We start from the raw sequence: 27074 nt of genomic DNA on the forward strand, positions 1-27074 counted from the left end.
TTTGGCCAGATCCGCTCCGCTCCTTCCCTGAAAGTTTTGGAGGGATTCGTCAAGGGGGGGCTGAAAGGGGGGTCCCAAAACGTGTTTTCCCCATGTTAATTTCCATAGGGACCTTTAGACACGGCTACAGCCCAAACGGCTGAATGGAATTACACCAAACTTGGCAAAATGGTAGGGCCTGGTATGCAGATGTGCCTTTGTTACGTTTGGTGAAAATCCCTCCAGTAGTTCTTGAGAAAATTGAATTTGATATTTTTGAAAGTGCATTTTCTATGGGACCTTCAGACACGGCTACAGCCCGAACGGCTGAATGGAATTACACCAAACTTGGCAAAATGGTAGGGACAGGTATGCAGTAGTGCCTTTTCTATATTTGGTAAAAATCCCTACAGTAGTTGTTGAGAAAATTTAATTTGAGCAAATTATATATCTATATGCGCTCACCGTACGCGCACCGTACGCGTACGGTACGCGTACGTGCGCGTACCCTTACGTGCGCGAGCGAGTTTCTGATTGGCTGGCAGTCGACTGTCAACATTCCAAACTGTCCAAACCAGGAAGTGTTGGCCACCATCTTGTTTTTCAGGAGAACTGAGGCACAAGAGAGCCCAAAACAAGAGTGGAAAAAACGAAAAGGGGGCAGGGTAGAGACCCCCAAATCATCTAGCCCTTCTCAGGGGGTCCCAAAAGGATCCCCAAGGGCAAAAAATAAAATGAAATTCGAAAAAATAGCGGGGTACGAGCACCGTACGTGTACCGTGCGCGTACCCCACGATAAAAAAAAAAATGCACTTGGTGGTCCTTCTGGGACCCCCTGAGAAGGGCTAGGGTGTCAGGGGGTCTCAACCCTGCCCCCGTTTCGCGTTTTCCACTCTTGTTTTGTGCTCTCTTGTGCCTCACTTCTCCTGAGAAACAAGATGGCTGCTCAGGTGGTCCCAGAAGGATAATAACATATATAAACGTTATCCGCTAATAGAATTAGCATTTACAAAACCTTTGAAATTTATTGAAAAAAAAATATAGGTTTCACGCCTGATATAGTTAGGAATTAGCATTTAAAAAACCTTGCAAATTCACTGAAAAAACCATAGGTTTCAAGCCTTATATATTTAGGATTAGCATTTAAGAAAACCTTGCAAATTCACTTAAAAAACCATAGGTTTTAGGCCTTATATAGTTAGGAATTAGCATTTTAAAAAACTTGCAAATTCACTTAAAAAACAATAGGTTTCAGGCCTTATATAGTTAGGAATTAGCATTTTAAAAACCTTGCAAATTCACTTAAAAAACCATAGGTTTCAGGCCTTATATAGTTAGGAATTAGCATTTAAAAAACCATTGAAATTACTCCTATATTGCTCCTATATAGTTAGTTGTACTAACTATATTTCGCGCACCCGCAATCCACTGCTGATGATGTCACATATTACATCATTCATGACATAGTCAGTGACATGACTGATGACATCTCAAGAGGCTTACGGGAGAGGTAGTCTGTTGAGCTTCGAGCTGATAACGGCAGTGGGTTTCAAAGAGGATTTAATTATTCCAATCAAAAGCGATGGCTGAGGAGTGGGTACGAGAGCGCGAGGATGCAGCTTTGGACATTTTTAGTGATACAAACAGCAATAAAAGCCCAACAACATCAGGGCAAGTGGGAGACCAACCAGTACATGGGACAACTGTCAAGTCACTATTAAGGGAGTTTGAGAGATTCAGAAAGCAAGAGATTTCCAAATGGTGGGAATGTACATCTTTGCGCAGGTATCTGGAAGTGGGCAGGGTCCCACGGGGACTTAGAGTACTGGTGGTACCGACCTACGAGAACCCGGACCCAGCCATGCTGCAGGAGTGGGCGGATAACAACGCCCAGTCATCTAGAAACATGTTGCAGATACTTGTTAAATATGCTGCCACAGATCGGGAAAAAATCCTAGCGCAATTAGAAACAGTGAGCAAAGAGCTGTGAAGATCAAGATGAAATTAATAAAGCTATGGTGGATATAAAAACTAGAGTGTCGAAATATGAACAAACTATAAAGGAACGTAAGGCACTCAAATTTCAAAGAGATCGAAACGATTATCTGAAGGGAAGAATCTACACCTTCGGCCGTAAGTTCGACAATATTAGACGACAAAAACTGCCCACATCCATGAGAAAATCACAAGAGGATTCGGTACCCAGTGAATCGGAAGTGAGCTCTAGAGCAGAATCTGATCCAGGCACCAGTAACACCCTTGGACCAGTACAAAGTGTTCCATCTCCAGTAGAGGAATTTGTTTTTTTACGGGAGGACCGCCTGAGAAGTCTCAGGTCTTGGCAACCGCGACAGGACTACAACAAGAAAAACAAAAACCAAGGTACAGAAGGCGCAAGAACAGAAGATGGGGCAAACAAAAAACAACAAACAACAACAAAAAACTAACTTACAGAGCGAACAGGAGACGATGAATGACAACGCAGAATATAACACAATAATTAATCTCTTGGATATGGCACTTACACCAAAGGAAGAAGAAACACTCATATTAGGTCTATCATTTTGTAAAAGAACAAACTTTGACTATACTCAAACGCGTATAGACCTACACCAGTACATCAGGAAGTTGAAATTGCGCAAGCATTTTATTAACTCCCAAGAGACAAACACGAATCGGGATAAAGATCACACCACGGATAGTGTCCGAGGCAGTTGGACAGTGGCTGATATGGACTTTATCCAAGAGATGGCGGAACTGGATGAGGATGGAGTAATTGAGGGATCTACCTGGAATACAGATATTGCAACACAACATGCTGGTATTAACATCCATGAACCCTCGAAAACCCCATTAAGACCAAGATCTAATTTTTGTCCGTTAATGCCAAAAGACAATCTAGACATTTTTTCGGACAAAGTGATAAAAGATCTGAAAAAACTGTCCCTGGAGAGCAGTAATAATTTTTTGAAAACAAGAATTAACGAGAGAGTCGAATATGACAAAGTAATGGAAAAAATCAAGAAGAGAAAGGACATCATGATACGAATGTCGGACAAGGGAGGGAATGTGGTACTGTGGCCGCAGGAGATGTATAACAAGGAAGCTCTAATGCAGCTATCTGACAGGGACTGTTATGTCGGAATCAGTGCAACTAATGTAGCAAACATACAAGAGAGATACCATCAGAGCTTATACACTTGGAGGACTGCGGGGCTGATCGCCAAACATGAATTTGATTTTTTTAAAAACAATTACCCAGTGACACCACATCTCTACCTCATCCCCAAAGTCCACAAAAATTAACATTGTCCCCCAGGAAGGCCCATAATATCGGCAATTGGGGGGCTTTTTGAGAATACTAGCAGGTTCATTGATTATTTTTTGCAACCCTACGTACAGAAACTGCCTTCTTATATCAAGGAAAGTGGGGACTTTTTTAGCAAAAATTTATGAAGTCAACTGGGAATCGGATTTTGTCTTTGTAACATTGGATGTGCAAAGTTTGTACACCAGCATTCGACACAGTGATGGTTTACATGCTACCAAACACTATTTAGGTACCAGGAACATTGAACTACATCAGCGCACTACCTTGTTACTACAAATGATGGAGTGGTGCCTCGAAAATAATACGTTCATGTTCAATAAACTTCTCTATAGGCAAATACAGGGGACTGCCATGGGTACTTGATTTGCCCCCAGTTATACTAATTTGCATATGGGCTGGTGGGAGAAGCGAGTACTCATAGCAGATTTTAGCACACAAATGTCAACAAATGTGGTGCAGTACAGTCGTTACATAGACAACATTTTTTTACTATGGAAGGGCAGTGAGGCGAGTGCAGTGGAATTTGCCAAAAAACTAAATGACAATACTTTGAACTTGAAGTTCACATGTAAATTGATACTTGTATAGCGCACTACTCACCCGCAAGGGTCTCAAGGCGCTTGTACAAATACCGCTGTGGAACCCATCCTGGCTTTCCCTGTGAGGCGTCCACTCCTGGGCACCCCCAAGGTGGAGGCCAGGCATCCTTAGCGTTGTGGAGACCGTTGTGGAGATTAAGCAAGCTTTCCCAGAGTTGCAGAGTGGGACTCCATGATTGGAATAGGCACCGAGGCAAGAATTATCAGGCCCATGGAATTTTTGAGCCCAAGACCCGCCGAGGCGGGGAATTGAACCCTGGTCCCGGGCTAGACCTCTGCATCAGGGTCTGCCGCTCTAACCATTGAGTCACACTTCTCCACATGTACCACCAGCAAAACCTCGATAGTGTTCTTAGACTTGGAACTATTTGTTTCCAATGATAAAATCCAAACGAGGACACATCGAAAACCCACTTCCAGCAATACTATTTTGCATGCCGGGAGTTTTCACCCTCCAAGCCTGATTTCCAGTATCCCCTATGCCAAGTGCCTCAGAATGAAGCGCAACTGCAGTCAGACCCCCCAGGATATAGCGGCATGGATTCGAAAATTTAGCGGCACAAATTTGGAAATTTAGCGGCACAAATATGGAAATTTAGCGGCATTTTTGCGGCACTTTATTTTACTCATAATCATTCATTTTCAGCCTCAAATCCTGGAGGGTCTGTACAGTGCATTACACAAGTGGGAGGAGGGGGGTAGGCAGCGCCTAGGACTGGACTACCAGAGTGTCATCCCATGTGAGGGTGCTTTAGCAATGTCTCCTTGTGGTACTCGCCAGTGACGCCACCCACAGCATTTTTCAGACGGCGTGTGCTGTCTACCATAGAATATGTATTCGAACCCCTAACCTTCCAATATATATTTCTGTAGCACCAGACTCCCCAAGCTTTTTTTTGGGTGGGAGGGGGATTGGGGGCGGGTTGGGGATCAAAAGTGCTTCCTAGGTACTTCTCGGCGTGTCCTTTCATATACAGTGCCATGATCTGTGCTACTGGTCTGCAGACTGTCTTCATATGTGCATCGACATGAACAGTGCTGTTTGTAGGCAGCCTGTCTGCAATTGTGCTGTGCCACGGGCTGTACTATTGGTCTTCTGCCTGTCCTCGTATGTGCAGTGCCATGGAGTAAGCTATTTGCCTTCTGCCTGCCCTATTCTATGCAGTGCCTGGGGCTCTGCTGTTGGTCTGCAGCCTGCCCTCGTATGTGCAGTGCCAGTGGGCTATCGGTTTCCAGCCTGCCCTCATATGCGCAGTGCCATTTTCTTTACTACTGGTCTGCAGCCTGTTTGTGCAGTGCCATAAACTGTGCTGTTGCCTGCTGCCTGTCCTCTTCCATGCAGTGCCTAAGGCTGTGCTGTTGGTCTGCTGCCTATACTCGTGCATGCGTGCAGTGCCAAGGTCTGTGCACTGTTGTGTTAGCCATGTCCTGTCCGCCTCTTATAGCACATCAAGGTTCCTTGATTTTTTAACTATGTCTGAGCACAGCCACGTTCTCCTATTGTGCCGTCAAAACCTCCTAAGTATTATGCAGGCACTCAGTAATTGGTCCCGACAAAGCACAATCCCAACTTTCACCAGTATGTTAATATTTCACCCTCCTGCCCTTCAGACGCGTTGTGCTCATAGCCTCTGAACATATACTTTACTAGGGAATTTTGAATTCTAGAAGGTAAAAGCAGAATTACTGAACCCAGCACTTCCACCTCACAAAATCAAAAATAATGCAAGTGGACAAACAAGGGGGAAGTGACGCTCGGTGTACATTCAAACTGTTCATATGCTTAAATCTTCACAACAGTATTTTAACAGCATTTCCTGCCGGCGCTGCATTCCGCCGTGTTTTCATTTCAGTTTTGGGACAAAAAAAAAAAAGAACATTTTCCACGTGGTTTTCATCCTTTTTTAACAAGGATCTGAGCCCTTCCACTGTTTCCGGTCACCTAAAGCGCCTCTTTTCAATTCTCCAATGTTAGTCGCAAATCAGCTGCATATTCTGGCCAAATCAGACGAGTGCAGAGAATGTATCAACAGCCATTCATTCAAGTGGTCAAGTTTACACTCGGTCAGACTGTAAACACACTGCTCGCACGTACATCAACTACCCTGCTGAGCAGCTAATTAACTCTCATGGTTTAGGGAGGCAAGCCAGGGCCAGGGGAGGAAAGGTCACAAAGAATTTATTGAATCACAAACTCTGTATGACATTTCCGGCGTACAAGCCAAGTCAGCAACTAATTACCCTTCTTTGTTATTCAAATACGGGCGCTCTCCTGTTTCCTCGCATACGTCGTGACGTATGCGCTTACAGCCAATTAAAAGGCATCATTTTTTATGCCTGCCAGGAGACCTGTTTTTTAGCGGCCGAAATACTAAATATCGCGGCTATCGCGCTTTTCAGCCGATTTCGTGATAATTTCGTGAATCGCGAAATCGCAAAATGCTGGAGGGTCTGTGCAGTACACAAGATAATTTTGAGACATCTAAACAACAGCTATTCAAAAGGTTGCGTGCTAGAGGCTACCCTGAGAAGACTCTTGAAGTTGCAGAGACTAAGAGCACGAACAAGAGTAGAAATAGTCTTTTATTCAAAGACACTACACCAACAATTCCTATCAAACAAAACGAGGCACCACAAATCATTACAGAGTACAATGCCTATCATACACAAGTACGGAGAATTTTGTACAGGCATTGGCCAGTAGGACGTAGTGACCCCACAATAGGAACATCATGTGCCAAATTGCCGCAGATAACATACAGAAGGGCCAAGTCGATGAAGCAGGAATTGGTATCTAACATTCCGAGCCAAGTTAGCAATACCAACTGGCTACAAAGTAAAAAGGGATTCTTTAAGTGCACTAAGTGCAAAGCCTGTAAATATGGCATAAATACCAGCAAAGTGCAGCTTCCTCTTAGAAAAACACCATTAGAAATAAGAGAGAATTTCAATTGTAAAACAGATCATGCTATCTATGTTTTACAATGCACATGTAAAAAGCGTTATGTTGGTAGCACATTGCATCCAGTGCATGTAAGGATTTTGCAGTACTTGAGAGCAATTGCCAATGATGACCAAAGCTACCCAGTGGCACGCCACATTAATGCTTTTCATGGAGGAAGAATAGAAGACGTGCAGTACTATGTCATCGACAGTGTTAACAAAAACATAAGAGGGGGTAACAGACTCTTAGCACTCAGAAGGTTAAAGTCGAGATATATCATCATGCTCGACACCAAGACCCCGAATGGCTTAAATTCAGATGAAGCCCTGAGTGTACACCTGTAACACAGTATAAGACAAGGTCCTGTATTTGCAATATTAACAATTTTTCGCTCCTCTTGATGCTGTCAACCCCACTCCTCTAGAAACTTCATAACAAAGGTGCTTAAATAAGAATTATAGCACTAATAATTTGATTTTATCTTAATTTTTCACATTTTATAATATCACTATTTGGAGCTTACAGGTTATTTTACACCATTACGAATGCATATATATAAAATATATTAGTTACAGTACTGGGAGATACAACATCAGGCATAGAGAGCTAATAGATGGGACAATGTATCACTTGATATATATGATAAGATGACAGTAGTCCATAGTTGGTTTAAAGCCCACTGGGGCAGCACACCCGTTATGTAAAGAAATTAATATGGTCTACGGTGAATGATCCATCTTTGCCATGTATAGTGTTAAATGTAATCCTTTACTGTTTGGTTTTTAACGTCACTCACAATTACGTTTGTTGCACACATTTCATGAGTTGCGAATATGGTTTTGCCACTGGTTGCCTCCCCAGATGAAAACAGGCAGACTGTGGAGAACCCATTTAATAATAGCGTCATCTGAAAAGTTATGTGTTTATACAAAATCTTTCACATAGTGTTTTTAAATTGTGAAATGACTCACGCACATATGGGTCACATAAATTGTGTGTTTTTTCAAATCTACATAACTTTGAAAGACAGACTGTATGTTAGAAAACGGACGTTATGATGCATTGAACGTACCTTATGCATGACTGTCTGAGTGAGGAGGCTCACCATAGCAACCAATACACGTCACTAACAATCTCCAGAACCTTGTATATATTCACGTAGCATTTAGTGTGGAGTTGCTGTGAACAGGGCGGGTTCCCCGCCGAAACGCGTGAGCCATGTCGTTGTGAGAATAAAACAACTTCTCTTTGTCAAGAAACCCACGGTGTCAGCGCTTTTTACGTACCAAGAGACGAAGGATTGGATGGTATATATATTACCTACTGGCGATAGCCAGTAGGTATATATAGTTAGGACCTAGTTACCATAGGAAATGCCGAGCATTCTATTGGGAATAACTTTGGCCCCGATTGAGGGATCTGCCTGTAATTTTCCTTAAATTTGCCTCGCTGCGCTCCGCTCCTTCCCTGAAAGTTTCGGGGGGATTCGTCAAGCGGGGGCCGAGAAAAAAGGGGGGGCCCAAAACGTGTTTTCCCCATGTTAATTTCCTTAGGGACATTCTGCCAAGGCTACAGCTTGACCGGCTGAACGGAATTACACCAGATTTGGCAAAATGGTAGGGAATGATATGGAGCAGTGCCTTTTGTATGTTTGGTGTAAATCCCTCCAGTAGTTTATGAGAAAATTGAATGTGAAATTGAGTCCAATGCATTTTTCCATAGGACCTTTAAACACAGCTACAGCCCGAACGGCTGAATGGAATTACTGCAAACTTGGCAAAATGGTAGAGCCTGGTATGCAGAAGTGCCTTTTGTATAGTTGGTGAAAATCCCTTCAGTAATTGTTGAGAAAATCAACTTTTTTCAAATTATATATCTATGGGCGGGACACGGTGTGCGCCCGTGCGCACACCGTCCTTGCACTGTCCTTGCACGTGCGTGGACCTTAGCGTGCGCGAGCTGCATGCTGATTGGCTGCCAATGTCTGTCAACACTCCAAAACAGAAATTGTTGGCAGCCATCTTGTGCCTCGGTAGACTGAGGCACGGGAAAGCAGAAAAACAAACGTGTAGAACTCAAAAAGGGGACAGGGTAGAAGTACCCTGACCCCCTAGGCCTGCTCAGGGGGTCCCACAAGGAATCCAAGGCCCAAAAAATTTATTTAATTTTTTTTTAAATCGCGGGGTCCGCGCACGGTGCGCCCACCCAGGGATTTAATTAAAAAAAAAAATTCTAAAAAAAAAAATTAAAAAAAATTAAAATTGGGGGGGGGGGGCCTGGGGGATCCTTGTGGGACCCCCTGAGCAGCCCTAGGGGGTCAGGGTGCTTCTACTCTGCCCCCTTTGCGTGTTTTGCACCTTTGTTTCACTGCTCTCTTGTGCCTTGGTTCTACCGAGGCACAAGATGGCTGCCAACACTTCCAGGTTTGCAGTGTTGACAGACAGTGGCAGCCAATCAGCATGCCTTTCACAGGAAAGCAGCATGCTCATTGGCTGTCAACACTTCTAACCAGGAAGTGTTGGCATTCATCTTGTGCTAGGTAGACCGAGGCACAAAAGAAGCAGAAAAACAAACGTGTAGAACGCAAAAAGGGGGCAGGGTAGAAACACCCTGACCCCCTAGGGCTGCGGAGGTGGTCCAAGAAGGATATTTACATATTTAAACGTTATCCGCTAATAGAATTAGCATTTAGAAAACCTTTGAAATTTATTGAAAAAAACTATAGGTTACACGCCTGACATAGTTAGGAATTAGCCTTTAAAAAGTGGTCCCAGAAGGATATTAACATATTTAAACGTTATCCGCTAATAGAATTAGCATTTAAAAAACTTTGCAAATTCACTTAAAAAACATAGTTTTCAGGTCATATATAGTTAGGAATTAGCATTTAAAAAACCTTGCAAATTCACTTAAAAACCATAGGTTTCAGGTCATATATAGTTAGGAGTTAGCATTTAAAAAACTTTTGAAATTCACCGAAAAAACCATAGGTTTCAGGCCTTATATAGTTAGGAATTAGCATTTAAAAAACCATTGAAATTGCTCCTATATAGTTAGTTTTACTAACTATATTTTGCGCACCCGCAATCCACTGCTGATGATGTCACATATTACATCATTCATGATATGGTCAGTGACATCACTGATGACATCTCAAATGGCATCAATGATGACATCATCCACGTGACAATCACATACACCTTTTCATACACTAGTAAAATCTTTCATCACTCTTTGTAAAATACAGAGTATCATATTTGAATCCATTGACACAGCAATACAAGTATCTAAAAACCCACTCATTGATTCCTAGATGTATACACACATCTAATCACTTACCTGTAGATTCACTCATACATGCTGTCAATGATCAATAGAACACTATCAAATACTTATACACCTATATCGACATTACACACCAAAACACAACCTATTCACATATGAAGTTATCCTTCTCACTTATGCAAACAATGCATCATACTTACATACTTACTTAGCTACACACTTATACAAACACCACTTCATCTATTTATTTAGATAGTAAGTCAAATTTAGTGTAGAATAAAATCATTATTACAAGTATACAGTTATCCATACAGTCACACACACAATCATTGAGTCTTATGTATACTTATTTATATACAACAATTGACACATACACTGCCTTTTATTTTTAGGTCTCGCGACCTATGAATGCGCGCAAGCGCATTGAGCGGAGCGAGAATTCAAGTGCTCGAAATCCTCGTCAAACCAAGGGCTTCTTGGGCTGCGGTTTTCATTAAGTTCACGTGAATCACGTGACCAAACAAGCACGCGCATTCACGGCCGCACAGCACATCAAAGGACTTCACCCAGCGTGCGCTCTGCGGCTTCTCCTCCCCTGTCATTTCACACCAATTTGCCATCTCCCATCCTTGAGCCTGTCGAGTACTGCTATGGTAAACATTTCAAGATCTTCATTTCATGTGCATTTTTTCATGTTTAAGTTTTCTCCGAGGACTGTGTGCTTCTCTCGTAGGCTCTCCCGCCCCCATACGGCTTCCCTCCAACCACACCAATTTGCCATCTGCCATCCGTGAGCCTGTCGAGTTCTGCTATGGTAAACATTTCAAGATCTTCATTTCATGTGCATTTTTTCATGTTTTAGTTTTCTCCGAGGACTGTGTGCTTCTCTCGTAGGCTCTCCCGCCCCCATCCGGCTTCCATCCAACCACACCAATTTGCCATCTGCCATCCGTGAGCCTGTCGAGTTCTGCTATGGTAAACATTTCAAGATCTTCATTTCATGTGCATTTTTTCATGTTTTAGTTTTCTCCGAGGACTGTGTGCTTCTCTCGTAGGCTCTCCCGCCCCCATCCGGCTTCCCTCCAACCATTTGCCACACTCCTTGCCTCTGTCTTGCCTCCCCCTCCATTCTCCTCCCCTTGCTCGCATTCCCGCCCCCATCAGGCTCTCCCACCTCCATCAAGCTTCCCTCCGGCCACAGTACTGGCACTTTAATCTTTCATTGGGTGGCTGCCACCAGGGGTTGGATTAGGATAACATAACAGGCAGCTCCCGGTGCATGGGTATGTTCACACAGAATCTTTTTATATCTAACTGCTCGCAGCCTAGCGATCTCATATGTTTAGTTTACTTTAAAAAGGAAAAAAAGTAAAGTCTTCCTTATTTGTAATTTTTCTTTTTACTGTGCTTTATTCAGCTGGTTCAGTTTAGCTTTGCTTTTACAGCAGGATCTGTCTTTGAAAAGTATTGCAATGCATGGAGTCGAGCATGCGTCTGCAGGAAACACAATGTGTTTGCCTGCTTTACCAAACTGGAAACTGACAGTTATATTTCATGTTTTCTCCAGCAAGATAGCACAGTGGGTTCAGTGCTGTATGTAGAAATGTGTGCATTGTCTCTGGGGGACAGGCTCAAATCATGGCAGGGCTGAGTCAGTTTTAGGCAGGTATAAGGAGTGGTGTTGAATTGTGTAATGAAACCTCGAGTTCAATAGCGAACATGATTTATTTCTGCTGCAAAGAAATTAGCAGAACATCCCACCTACACAATGCATCTCAAGGACTGACGTGCGCTGCTTCCTGGTCTGCTCATGGAGAAATCGCGGCCGGGCGCCACTATTGGAATAATGCGAACTAGGAGGAGGACTTGCCCCACTGTATTCCTCTCACAGGAGGCATTGGGCCATATTATCAAGCAAGGGCGATATATTATCGCCGCTTTTATCGGCAGGGACCTAAAGCGGCGAAAATGTATCTCCCTTGCTTGATAATATGACCCATTGTTCGGCCGTGCGTCATGACGATCAGTGGTACCCCATGAGGCACAGTTTCCTGCTGCGCAAGCAAGCCATATTGCGTCACACCGAACTGCACGATTTGCTGGTTGTAAATATGCATTTGGACGGCAGAGAGAGACTACTTCGACCGGTCAATGCACAATAATATTTCGTATATTTGCAACACAGCAGGTCCTGTGCTTTCTTCTCCTTTTACTTAATTTGAAGGCTTTCCCGCGATTCCACTGTGTCTGTCCTGGGCTGTGGCAGCTGGTAATTTATTGATTTGAGTGGGGTGCATGGCGGGCGGGCCACACATGCATACACTCACCCATCTACATGCGATTGAGTAGGGATTCCCCACCCTGTGCTGTCGTGTCAGTAGCCTTTTAAGATCTGACAAGAACAAAGGGTTTTCACCCATCGGACTTCTAAAATTCAATAACTTCTGCTTTACTCTGTCTTCCCTTCTACGTTTAAATGACCTTCAGCAAAATGCATTTAGTTCACTTTGGTTGAGCTCACAGTGTACGTATGCTCTTTTCATTTTAGTGCAATGTAAACTATGAAGTGACTTCTATCTCCTATCCAGGTTCCACGTGCCTTGTCTTTTCAGCCCATTCTTGCCGTAGTTTACGAATGGTGCTGGCGGCTAATTCCATCTCAGCTTGCAGCGCTTTGCTATAGGTGTCACATTTGCGAAAGTTATAACTATTGGCATTGTAAATGGCAAAGCTATTAATTAAGCTATTTTCAAAACCAACACATAAATAAAAAGAAATTTCATTTACAGACCAATAGCTCAAACTTTCCTAATGCGAGACCTATTGGCAACGCCAGTGCTTGTTCTAGTTTATCTACTGAATCAACTATTCACGCATCTTTGGGCAGTCACACACCCTCCACCGAACCACACACACATTCACTGTCCCATACAAATACTCAGTTAACTAATCAATAACTAATATAGACTTTCACATAGGTAGTAACCAACTGGAGAACCAGTTTACACAACAACTGACAAAGTGATACAGATATTCACACAGTTTAGTCACAATCCACTATATTTAGTGAGATACTATAAATTGGTAAAGTCCTCCATCCAAGTATTTATTTTTATATATCCACTCATATTTCAATGCAAATTGCTATATATATAATGCATATTTAAATAACGAAGCAAACCACATTCACTGGATGATGTCATCAGTGATGTCATCATTGATGTCATCAGTGATGTCATCATTGATGTCATTTGAGATGTCATCAGTGATGTCACTGACTATGTCATGAATGATGTAATATGTGACATCATCAGCAGTGGATTGCGGGTGCGCAAAATATAGTTAGTACAACTAACTATATAGGAGCAATGTCAATGGTTTTTTAAATGCTAATTCCTAACTATATAAGGCCTGAAACCTATGGTTTTTTCAGTGAATATGTATATTACCTACTGGCGGTCGGCAGTAGGTAGTTATAGTTAGGATTTTTTTCAATGTTAAATCTCAAAATTCTATTTGGAATAACTTTGGCACCGGTTGACGAATCTGCCTGAAGATTTCCTGAAAATGGCCTCGTCGAGCTCCGGTCCTTCCTTGAAAGTTTGGGGGGGATACGTCAAGCGGGGGCCGAGATAAAAGGGGGGTCCCAAAACGCGTTTTCCCCATGTAAATTTCCATAGGGCGGTCGATTTTACTTTTAGCCCGAACGGCTGAATGGATTTCCACCAAACTTGGCAAAATTGAAGGGACTGGTAGCCCGATGTGCCTTTGCTATGTCTCAAGATATGTGCTGCAGTGGATTTTGAGTAATTTAGGTGCCAAAAAATATATATATCTATAGGCGCTCTCCGGTGCGCGCACCGGAGTGCGCTCCAGGCGCAACACGCGACTTGCGCGCAGGAAGCTGATTGGCTCTTGGGTGTCTGTAAACATTCTAAACAGTCTGGAGCGGCCGCCATCTTGTGTCTCGGTAAAATCGAGACACAAGGGGTTTGAAAAAAAAAGGGGCAAATGACCATAAGGGGGAAGAGTAGACCCCCTCTCACCCCCTAGGTTTGATGTAGGGGCTAAAATAGGGTCCTGCGGGGCATTACATTTTTTATTTTTTTTTTCGTTTTGCGCGGGGGAAGCGCATGGTACGCGCACCGGCGAAGCACGGGGAAAATCCAGGACCATATTTATGAAGGCCTTGCGCTGCCAGTTTTGCGCCTCCTGTGCGTCAATTTTTGTGACGCACCAGCGGTGTAAAAAAATTCGCATTGTTATGCAATATTTAAAAAGTGACGCATCTATCTAGATGCGTCACTTTTTAAATATAGTGCAACGAGGCACATTTTTTTACACTGCTGGTGTGATGCGTCACTTTTCTGTGCGCACTCCTTATGACATTCCAGATGTGTCATATTTAATGTATGACGAATCATGTTGCAAGGAGTTACAGATACATCAGTATTTCTGACATATCTGTAAACATAAAAGTGACGCGAGGCAGGTGCAAAATTTTGACGCAACAGCATCCTAAAAGTGACGCAGAGAAATCTTATAGATTTCAGTACGTCGTTATTACCAAGCTTTTTGCGGGGGAATGCCCCCTCTGCATACATTATACCTGACGCAGATATAATGTGGCGCAGAGTTTTAAAAAGTGACCCATGTACCTAGATGCGTCACTTTTTAAAAATAGCGTCAGGTATAATGCATGCAGAGGGGGTGTTCTCCCGCAAAAAGCTTTGTAATAGCGACGCAGTGAAATCTTTGAGATTTCACTGCGTCACTTTTAGGATGCTGTTGCGTCAAAATCTTGCGCCTGCTTTACAGCAGGTGTTAGACTGACGCAAGACCTTTCACATGGTGCTTTTTCCATGTGAAAGGACACATTACTGGAGTTGCGTCACTTTTGTGACGCACTCCAGCAATGCGTTACTTGGAATGTCATAAGGAGTGCGCACAGAAAAGTGACGCATCGCACCAGTGGTGTAAAAAAATGTGCCTCGTTGCGTTATATTTAAAAAGTGGCGTATCTAGGTAGATGGGTCACTTTTTAAAATCAAGCGCCACATTATATCTGCGTGAGGTATAATGCATGCAGAGGGGGTGTTCCCCCGCAAAAAGCTTTGTAATAGCGACGCAGTGAAATCTTTGAGATTTCACTGCGTCACTTTTAGGATGCTGTTGCGTCCTTTAAATATAGTGCAACGAGGCACATTTTATTACACTGCTGGTGTGATGCGTCACTTTTCTGTGCGCACTCCTTATGACATTCCAGATGTGTCATATTTAATGTATGACGAATCATGTTGCAAGGAGTTACAGATACGTCAGTATTTCTGACATATCTGTAAACATGAAAGTGACGCGAGGCAGGCGCAAGATTTTGACGCAACAGCATCCTAAAAGTGACGCAGAGAAATCTCATAGATTTCAGTACGTCGTTATTACCAAGCTTTTTGCGGGGGAATGCCCCCTCTGCATACATTATACCTGATGCAGATATAATGTGGCGCAGAGTTTTAAAAAGTGACCCATGTACCTAGATGCGTCACTTTTTAAAAATAGTGTCAGGTATAATGCATGCAGAGGGGGTGTTCCCCTGCAAAAAGCTTGGTAATAATGACGCAGTGCGTCACTTTTAGGATGCTGTTGCGCCAAAATCTTGCGCCTGCTTCACAGCAAACCTTTCACATGGTGCTTTTTCCATGTGAAAGGACACATTACTGGAGTTGCGTCACTTTTGTGACGCACTCCAGCAATGCGTTACTTTTGTGTTTACAGATACGTCAGAAATACTGACATATCTGTAACTCCTTGCGAATTGATTAGTCATATATTAAATATGACATATCTGGAATGTCATAAGGAGTGCGTCCACAAAAGTGACGCATTGCTGTTTTCACGTAGCGATGCGTCACTTTTGGGAAATGAGGCCTCCAGTTTATTCACTGTGTCATAACTTTCTTTTCTAACACTCACCTTCTTTCATTCCTCCTACTTCACTTCCTTTCACCTCTCATACCTTTCTGTTCTTTCTTACTCATTCTCCTTTCAATTATCAATGCACTATATTTCACTTACTCTTCATTTTTTTAAGAATATAGCTCTTTGATGAGAATTGGAGGTAGTTCTGAAAAGAACTTTTGGTTTTCTTCTTTTAACTGAACAGGAACAAAAACAGGGAACGGAAACTGCTCAACAGGAGCAAAATGAAAACAAAAAAATTAGGGGTGGGAAGGGCAGCGATGGTTCTCCAATGCTCGAACCATGAGCAGGACACTTTGCTCCCCATAGGTGAGGAGTTGATTGCAGTATCTGCATTTGACGACCCCATGGTTAAATGCAGGTTGTATGTTTGCCACCTGCTCCTGCGATTGCTCTCTCCCAGAAGAAGTTGCTCCTCCGGTTGATGTAGAGGCCCCATCTCTGGGAACCTCTTGTGCCAGAGCCCTGACACTTTCCCGGGCAAAATTCTGGGGGTGCCTCCTCTCCACATGGCGAATCATGGTAAAGTTGCCAAAAGAGTACTTTTTTTGGGGGTTACCCCGTGACAGGACCTGTTTGCAGATCCTGCACTCTACTTTTGGTGCATTCACCTTTTTCTGGTCTGCTGGAAACTTAAAAAATTTCCAGATGAAATGCTCTTTGACCTTCGGCTGAGGAGGCTCTTCATCAATGAATTCAGGCTCATCTTCACTGCTGGATGGTCTGGCAGCCATGATTATCCAAGAAATATGCAAGAGCAAAAAGGCAGGTCTTTCAGTCACAAAAGTGAAAGAAGAAGTGAAGAAAACCAATGAAAAGTGTTATTTTAGGGTCACATGACCCGACGCGTTTACGCTGCGCGCTCCGGAGCACTTCCGGTGCGTTTACGCAGCGCGATCGTAGGCGCTTCCGGGGTGCAAACGTGGCGCGATCGTAGGCGCTTTTGCGTGCGTTTATGCGCCGCGAACGTAGGCGCTTCCGAGGGCACTTACGTTGCGCGCCGAAGTGACGTCATCAAACTTTTACAGAAATGCATAATCATTTTCCTTATTAAAAAAAACTAATTTTATTTGTATGGTACGAAATGTTTTGCATTATTATTAACTTTTCATTCATATTTTTTTTCACGAACGACAGTTGCGCTCTGGGTGCGCTTTCAGATGAGCTCACGGAAAAGCTTACCGGAGAGCTTAGCTGAAAGCTTCCCGGAGCGCGCACCCAGAGCGCAAAAGAAAAAAATTATATAAAAAAAAGAATACTTTAAAAAAAACAGCAAATTGTAAAAAAAAAAAAAAGGTTAGAAACTCGATATACAAAGGAATTAGCATTTAAAAAACCTATGAAATTCACTGAAAAAACCATAGGTTTCACACCAGTTATAGTTAGGAATTAGCATTTAAAAAACCTATTAAATTCACTGAAAAAACCATAGGTTTCACACCAGTTATAGTTAGCTGGAAATTTTACTGATATAAGACCATTGAAATTCCCACGTTATAGTTAGATGGACTCACTATAACTTGCGCGTGCAATGCACTGCTGATGATGTCTTAATAAGCCAGTTAACCAATCAATTTTTAAAAACCATCCATTTAGACACTTATTTAAACATTTATTCTTCCATCAACTTTTACATATACATATATAAAATATATTTATTTTTCAGAAAGACACACATTCACTGGATGGTGTCATCAGTGATGTCATGAGTGATGTCACTGACCATGTCATGAGTGATGTAATATGTGACGTCATCAGCAGTGCATTGCACGCGCAAGTTATAGTGAGTCCATCTAACTATAACGTGGGAATTTCAATGGTTTTATATCAGTAAAATTTCCAGCTAACTATAACTGGTGTGAAACCTATGGTTTTTTCAGTATATATATATATATATATATATATATATATATATATATATATATATATATATTACCTACTGGCTATCGCCAGTAGGTATATATAGTTAGGATTTTTTCCCTATGGGATTTCTGAAAATTCTATGCCTAATAACTTTGGCGTTTGTGGACGGAATCGGCTGAAATTTTCAGGAAAATGGCACATTTTGTTTCTGAGCAGCCCCTAAAAATTTGGGGGGGTTTCATCAAGGGGGGCCTGAGAAAAAAGGGGGGTCCCAAAACGCGTTTTTCCCATTCATTTTTCCATAGGGCGGTTGGACTCACTTTTAGCTCGAACGGCTGAATGGATTTGCACGAAACTTGGCAAAATTGTAGGGACTGTTAGCCCGATGTGCCTTTTCTAGGTCTCAATATATGTGCTCCAGTAGTTTTTGAGAAATTAACGTTCAAAACAAGATATATATCTGTAACAGCGCTCCGGGCAGCGATCCGGTCCGCTTACTTTTCGCGAAACGGAACTTTGCGCGCAGAAAGCTGATTGGCTCTCCGGTGTCTGTCAACATTCTAAACAGTCCGGAGCGGCCGCCATCTTATCTCTCGGTAGGATCGAGAGAGAAGAGGTGAAAAACGAAGGGGGAATTTATTGAAAGGGTGCAAGGTATACCCCTCTTGACCCCCTAGGATTGTTGTTGGGGTTATTAAAGGGTCCCGTGGGGAAAATAAAAAAAAAATTATTTTTCACGGTAGAAGCGTTTCCCGGGCCGCGAACTGGGCCGCAAACTGGTAGCGAAACGGGAATTCGCCATTTTGTGCTTCGTTTTAATTGTTTAGAGACAAAAATTATCGCCGCACATCGGCCACAATGCATGAATATCGTTGAAAAGTCAGCGATATTCATGCATTATCCAGCAAATGCTCTTAGCCATGTTATCCACCTTCCATTGGATAACAGAAAGCTGATTGGCTCTCCGGTGTCTGTCAACATTCTAAATAGTCTGGAGCGGCCGCCATCTTATCTCTCGGTAGGATCGAGAGAGAAGAAGAGGTGAAAAACGAAGGGGGAATTTATTGAAAGGGGGCAAGGTATACCCCTCTTGACCCCCTAGGATTGTTGTTGGGGTTATTAAAGGGTCCCGTGGGGAAAATAAAAAAATATATATTTTTCACGGTAGAAGCGTTTACCGGGCCGCGAACTGGGCCGCAAACTGGTAGCGAAACGGGAATTCGCCATTTTGTGCTTCGTTTTAATTGTTTAGAGACAAAAATTATCGCCGCACATCGGCCACAATGCATGAATATCGTTGAAAAGTCAGCGATATTCATGCATTATCCAGCAAATGCTCTTAGCCATGTTATCCACCTTCCATTGGATAACAGAAAGCTGATTGGCTCTCCGGTGTCTGTAAACATTCTAAATAGTCCGGAGCGGCCGCCATCTTATCTCTCGGTAGGATCGAGAGAGAAGAAGAGGTGAAAAACGAAGGGGGAATTTATTGAAAGGGTGCAAGGTATACCCCTCTTGACCCCCTAGGATTGTTGTTGGGGTTATTAAAGGGTCCCGTGGGGAAAATAAAAAAAAAATTATTTTTCACGGTAGAAGCGTTTCCCGGGCCGCGAACTGGGCCGCAAACTGGTAGCGAAACGGGAATTCGCCATTTTGTGCTTCGTTTTAATTGTTTAGAGACAAAAATTATCGCCGCACATCGGCCACAATGCATGAATATCGTTGAAAAGTCAGCGATATTCATGCATTATCCAGCAAATGCTCTTAGCCATGTTATCCACCTTCCATTGGATAACAGAAAGCTGATTGGCTCTCCGGTGTCTGTCAACATTCTAAATAGTCCGGAGCGGCCGCCATCTTATCTCTCGGTAGGATCGAGAGAGAAGAAGAGGTGAAAAACGAAGGGGGAATTTATTGAAAGGGGGCAAGGTATACCCCTCTTGACCCCCTAGGATTGTTGTTGGGGTTATTAAAGGGTCCCGTGGGGAAAATAAAAAAAAAATTATTTTTCACGGTAGAAGCGTTTCCCGGGCCGCGAACTGGGCCGCAAACTGGTAGCGAAACGGGAATTCGCCATTTTGTGCTTCGTTTTAATTGTTTAGAGACAAAAATTATCGCCGCACATCGGCCACAATGCATGAATATCGTTGAAAAGTCAGCGATATTCATGCATTATCCAGCAAATGCTCTTAGCCATGTTATCCACCTTCCATTGGATAACAGAAAGCTGATTGGCTCTCCGGTGTCTGTAAACATTCTAAATAGTCCGGAGCGGCCGCCATCTTATCTCTCGGTAGGATCGAGAGAGAAGAAGAGGTGAAAAACGAAGGGGGAATTTATTGAAAGGGGGCAAGGTATACCCCTCTTGACCCCCTAGGAATGTTGTTGGGGTTATTAAAGGGTCCCGTGGGGAAAATAAAAAAAAATTGATTTTTCACGGTAGAAGCGCTTCACGGGCCGCGAACTGGGCCGCAAACTGGTAGCGAAACGGGAATTCGCCATTTTGTGCTTCGTTTTAATTGTTTAGAGACAAAAATTATCGCCGCACATCGGCCACAATGCATGAATATCGCTGAAAAGTCAGCGATATTCATGCATTATCCAGCAAATGCTCTTAGCCATGTTATCCACCTTCCATTGGATAACATGGCTAAAAACCGCTCTGTGCGTGAGCTTTTTTTTTTTTTTTTTTTTTTGCTGCGTGACGTTTGTTAACGTTCGATTCGATGGAAATCAGGAAGTGTTGAACACCATTTTGTCACTGCGAGTAAATATTTTGTTATAAATGAATCCTTATTGATAAACATTGTCTGCGCCATCTTGCGTTTTTGTCCAATGCCACAATTTTGTCGTGCACGGCAGCCATTTTAGATGCCTTGACCAGGGCCACTCTCTGCACGCCGTCGATTCTCAGCATGGCTCCCCACCCTCGCACGCATCTCCCCCACGCAATGGTCACCCCCGCTCTCTCTCTCATGCATGGGCCATATACTTCCCCCATCTGCGCTGCTCTTCTCTGAGAATCACACCCTGTGCCCGTTCGACACCTCCCTTTCACCCTATTCACTACCGCACCCTCTGACACTTCTCTTCCTCTGTGTCAGATTGTCCAGGCCGGACCTAGGCTATCACCTAGCCCTGCGGATGTAGTTTATGGCTCCAGCTGTAGAGTATCCAGACATGCCAACCCTCCCGATTCAGGTGTGAGACTACTGATTTCAGTGCTAGTCTTTCGCTTCCCGATTCCTGCAAGGAAAAACCCGGGGGCATATTTCCAACAACTAGCGGTAATTTTTGTCTCTAACTTGTTTAGAGACAATAATTATCGCCGCACTTCGGCGAATTTTATCGCACATAAACCTTGCTATTAGCAAGGTTTATCGCAAATGCGATAAAAAACGGCCGCAATGCATGAATATCGCTGAAAAGTCAGCGATATTCATGCATTAGTCAGCAAATGCTCTTAGCCATGTTATCCACTTCCCATTGAACAAGCGCATGGTCTTTTAAAGATTTGTGAAGTACTCGGGGCGGCGGTGTGTGTGTGTCCTCTTTCAGGAGCGGGCGGGGGGGCACTGGCAGCAATTTGCAGGCCAGGCAGTGTTCAACACGTGCATCACCTTTTCTCTGCCTGCTATTGCGCTCCATGCTTCGGAAAGGTAAGAAAAAGAACGTGCATTTGAGTTTGAAATGTCCGATCTTGTAGTAGTACACTTGCAAAGCCCACACATGACAATAACCCGATTCAAGGCCCCATTCACCCGATTTTTAAAAAAAATATAGTACTCCAAGACAGTTACATTTTAAAACTTTATTAATATTTAAATATAACGAACGCAACAAAAACTGTAAATATATTTAACCATTTTTTGAAATTAACCAGAACTATAACGATAACAACAACAACAACAATAATATAACTTTTATGCCTAAATTACGCAAACATTTAGCTAATCTGCTAAAGGGGGGAGTCGCCATTTCTTTACAATAATCAATAATGAAAAATCCACATCAATAGGGTTGCCCGTTTTCTCGATGCAGCACTATAGTGCAATATACACAGCACCTGGGGTGTCAAGAGTGAACAGGTCTTTCTTTGTTCCTTAAGATGTTATCTCCGAGAATGCTGATGCATTGGTGTCTGTACACTTCTTTGTCAATTCTGTCAAGATGATAACTGCTTTATAAACAGACGATATCTTTGTTTCGTCATTAGTGTTAAGTGTGTCTGAAACTACAGTGCCCTTCTGTTTTTTTTTCTTCAGGCTCTACAGAGTTTTGTGTGTTGTTCTTTTGAGCGACAATTATTCCAGAGGTTTCAGGTTCACTTGTTTTGTTCTGCAGTGAGGTAACAGCTTTAGAGAGTTCATGTTTATTTGCTATGTCCTGCTGTTCGTGAACTGCTTCAGAGACGTCAGCCTCATTTTTTATGTTTCAGTAGATCCTGGACCTGCCCGGCCGCGCCCAAAATGGCGCCGGTGTAAATGGGACTCGTAACTGCTTGTTCTGTACTGGTTGCCCAACCTTGATATCACGAGATACATATGCAGTTTTGAAGCACATGGCGGAGGCTTGTCTGCTGTAGTGGGGCGCCCCTTTATCGTTTCAGTCGCCATTCCGCCCGCTTTTGCTACACTGTGCCTCATCCGCCATTCAGCTGTTTACCGCCCGCTGTTACGGCTACAGCGTCTCGCTCACCATGTAGTTGAGTTGTTCCCACTCTTGCGGTGCAGCGGTAGGCGGCTGCCACAGGACTCTTAAAATGGCGGCCGGCTCTTCGGATTTGGGCCTGGTCCAGTAAAATGGCCCTGGGACACCTTGGAACTCGGACGCTTGTCTGCCAGGGCTTGGGTTCCATTCTCGAAAGCGTCCCCTCAGCCTTGAAGATTGTACAAAAGTCTTGGGGGCCCTCGACTCCCGCAGGCTTCCGGTGGGGAGCGGCTGCCATGATTGCTTGCGGAATGGCCACGACGGAGCTACGAGATGGTGGTGCTCTCATGGTGACGCCAGCTTCAGTCTGAAACATCCAGAAACAAGGTGGGGCTTTCATCGTTTGGGGAAAAAAATGTTTTAATCCAATGAAAAGTGTTATTTTTAGGTCACATGACCTAGTCTTACATAATTAGGAAAAGAAAAGTAAAATGAACCAATGAAAAGTTTTATTAACAAGTCACATGACCTGTTATGCTTACGTTACGCGCTGCGCGGCGCGCTCTGGATCGTTTCCGGGAAGCTGCGCCTTGCGCACCGGAGCACTTCCGGGTGCCCTAACGCGTCGCGTCATATGACGCATTACGCGACAATGCAGGTGCAGAATATAGTCAAAATGTCTCCACCAACCAGCGGTCGGAATTCCACCGCTTTCAGCAGTCCAAAAAGTTCGGTCAAATCTTAAGAGCGGGAGCAACTCAACTACATGGTGAGCGAGACGTTGTAGTCGCAAGAGCGAGCGGTAAACAGCTGAATGGCGGAAGAGGCACAGAGTACCAAAAGCGGGCGGAATGGCAACTAAAACGGTAAAGGGGCGCCCTACGACAGCGTGTCTTCAGGTGAAACGGATTGTGGGACAAGGTCCAGAATGAAAGATTCTTCAAAAGGGAAAAAATTCCGCCGGACCCCGGGAGCCGGCCGCCTATGCCGGGGGCGATCTCAGGCCTCACCAGGGCAACACGACTTGGGGAGGGGGCAGGAGCCAAGCGCCCCCTCTCAGTCCGCGCCATCTCACCGCCCCTCGGGGGCCTCCGTCAAGCGGTTTAGGGAGGCACCGTATCACATTGTTTTCCAATGCAGTCAGGTCCACAAATGGACCCCACTTACTTTGAATGTGTGAAGCTGCAGCAGGTGCAAATAAGGTTTAAACAGTGTTACAAGAACTGCTTAGAATTCTGAAGTATGGCACTCAATAACCAAGACTTATGCCATTTATGTAAGGCAGTGACATGGAAGCAACTCAGGGACAAAAAGCATGAACGAACATTCACGTATGAAAATCTTATTTGGAGAAGGGGTAGAATCCAAACGCCCCCTGCCAGTTCGCGCCACTACACCGTATGTGGAAAATCTGAAGCCATCATTCTACAAACTCTCAACGCTTGTTATCAGTGCATGAGTTTCATGCTCGATCGATTGAGCTAGCCGGATCGGGCAATAAAAAGTATAAAATAGTTAAGTAAATAGTTATTTAATAAAATGTTTTATTCTGTTTCTTTGGTGGTGTGTTGTGTATATTTATAATATTTGCATAGGGTTTGCCGTTATTTTGGGCGGTGTGGGTGGCGGAGTCGAGCTGTTTTGCAGCCCTCATGGTGTGGAGCTCAATTCATTTCACTATTTTCGTATTTCTCATGAAGGGTTATTCCTAATGTTTGTATTTTACCGAGGTTAAAAAGAGATCCAATTAGTGGCCTACTGATTTTGCTCGATTACTTTTATTTTTTTACACGATTTTTCACTATCTGCAAAGACTAAACAGAGTATTGCGACTTTGTGCTTGTTTGTAAATAGAGAATGATCCAAAGAGAACCAATTGTAAAACAGTAAATGCTTGGATAATAATCAATCAAATGGAGAGACAAGCAGGTACGACGGATTACAACAGGGGTAAAGGTCTGCGTTAACTACCGTTCACTATCTGCAAAGAGAGAGTACTACTAAGAGAAAAGAGGGGAGGGGGGGCAGCGTTCAAAGCACATCAGCGTGCATAAACACGAAAACGTTTTTACCTATCACGTACTTGACATTTGACAGCTTTTGATGTTTGCTATTAAAAAACCATTGAAATTCACAGAAAAAACCATAGGTTATACTCCATATATAGTTAGGAATTTGCATTTACAAAACCTTGAAAATTCAATGAAAAAACCATTGGTTTTAGGCCATATATAGTTAGGGATTTGCATTTAGAAAACCTTATTTTACTCGCATAAAACCATTGAAATTCCATATATAGTTATAAGCGCTAACTATATATCGCGCACCCGCAATCCACTGCTGATGATGTCACATATTACATCATTCATGACATGGTTAGTGACATCACTGATGACATCACTGATGACATCTCAAATGACATCACTGATGACATCACTGATAACATCTCATTTGACATGACTGATCACATCACTGATGATATCATTCATGTGATAATACCATGAACCTCTTCAGACTCTAATATAACCTTAGATACAATCAGTGTAAACAGACAGTCACTCATCCATGGAGTTACTCACACACCTAGTCAGTTATGCCAAAAATCAATCACACCTCCATTTTCTCAACTATACAGTTATACACACCTTACTTATTCAAACATATACTAACACATATTTACTTTACTCTCTTATACAATCTCTGATACATGTTCACAATGATCCATACAGCCACTCACACATTCACTAGCTCTTATGCACAGTTATTTATAGATGTCAACTCTCACATGTACTGTGTTTTACATATGTACTTAATTTGACATGTAGCACTGAGATATCCATTCACTCACTAATACACTCATGCACAGTCAACCGCCCATACAGCTATTTCCACATGCAGTTTTGAATCTATACATATAGTGAATCAACTACTCACACATCTATGTACAGAGTCACACACCTCCCAGCCACCCATACACACACACTCAGTTTCCCATACAAATACTTGGACAACCAATCAATAACCCATACAGTTACTCATATAGCTACTGATCAACATATGCAGCAGTTTGTAGAACAACAGATATAATGATGTACAAATTAAGACAGTTTAGTCACTCACTCATACAGTCAGTCATGCACCTACTAAATCCTTCATCCAGACACTTATATATCTACTCATTCTTCAATATGTAAAACATATTTTAACTTTACAGAAACATACAGTCACTGGATGTTGTAATCAGTGATGTCATCAGTGATGTCATTTGAGATGTCATCAGTGATGTCATCAGTGATGTCATCAGTGATGTCATTTGAGATGTCATCAGTGATGTCATCAGTGATGTCACTAACCATGTCATGAATGATGTAATATGTGACATCATCAGCAGTGGATTGCGGGTGCGCGATATATAGTTAGCGCTTATAACTATATATGGAATTTCAATGGTTTTATGCGAGTAAAATAAGGTTTTCTAAATGCAAATCCCTAACTATATATGGCCTAAAACCAATGGTTTTTTCATTGAATATATATATATATATAAATAAAAGTCACCCCTAAGGTAAGCCAGTTGAGCCACAAGGCAGGGTGCTGTATATTACAAGGTAGGAGTTGTGTTTGTATATTTCTTAAAGTAAAAACCCCAAATTGTTGTTTTTACTGGAGAGAGGCTAGTAGCCGATTGCCATGTACAGGGTTTACATGCTGGCCACTCAGCTGTTCTAACATCTGAATGGGTCTACTAAAGTTGATACTCAAGGAATCAAAATAGTTGTTACATTACGCCCAACTTGTTGATCAAGTCAAATTGAATGCATCTTTTGAGCAAAAGGCAACTTTAGAAAGTTGCCACTCTGTTGCCCTAAGTTTTCCAGTGGCCATATGAAGATGTCGGCCACCAAAAAGCCTTCTCCCTTCCTGGGGAAAGGTGTAAATGACTCCCAGTCAAAGACACAATAGAGGCCTACCTTTGGAAGAGGTATTACCACTAAGCATGGGCGTAAAATCAGTTCCGCTCGTGGAATTTGCGGATTTTCGGCAAATTCGCAATCCGCGAATTTGCCGACAATTCGCGCGCAGCGGATTTTTTTGCTTGGTCGCGCTTGACAAATACAATATTGCGACGCGCGGCGTTCACTTACCGTCATTCAGCATTTGAAGAGTTGTTTTTCTCCATGTTTGCGTGTGCTGCGCCATTTTGGATCTTGCTGCGCGATCCCGCGGGAGTTTGTCGACCGCGATTACGTTCTCGCGGCTCGCCACCTTGCACAGCGAGAGTTTTCATTGCGAGTACGTCATAAAGGCTCGTGATCACGTATTGCGGGAGAAAACAGTTGCGAACTCGTACATGCGGCGGGCAGCAACAATCTTGCACTCGCGAAATTGCAAAATTTGCAATTCTGCACAAGAAATCCACCAGCAGGCAGCATAAACCTTCTGAAAA

The sequence above is a fragment of the Lissotriton vulgaris genome, chromosome 1_1 (genome assembly GCF_964263255.1).
Source record: "Lissotriton vulgaris chromosome 1_1, aLisVul1.2, whole genome shotgun sequence".
Classification (NCBI taxonomy): domain Eukaryota; kingdom Metazoa; phylum Chordata; class Amphibia; order Caudata; family Salamandridae; genus Lissotriton; species Lissotriton vulgaris.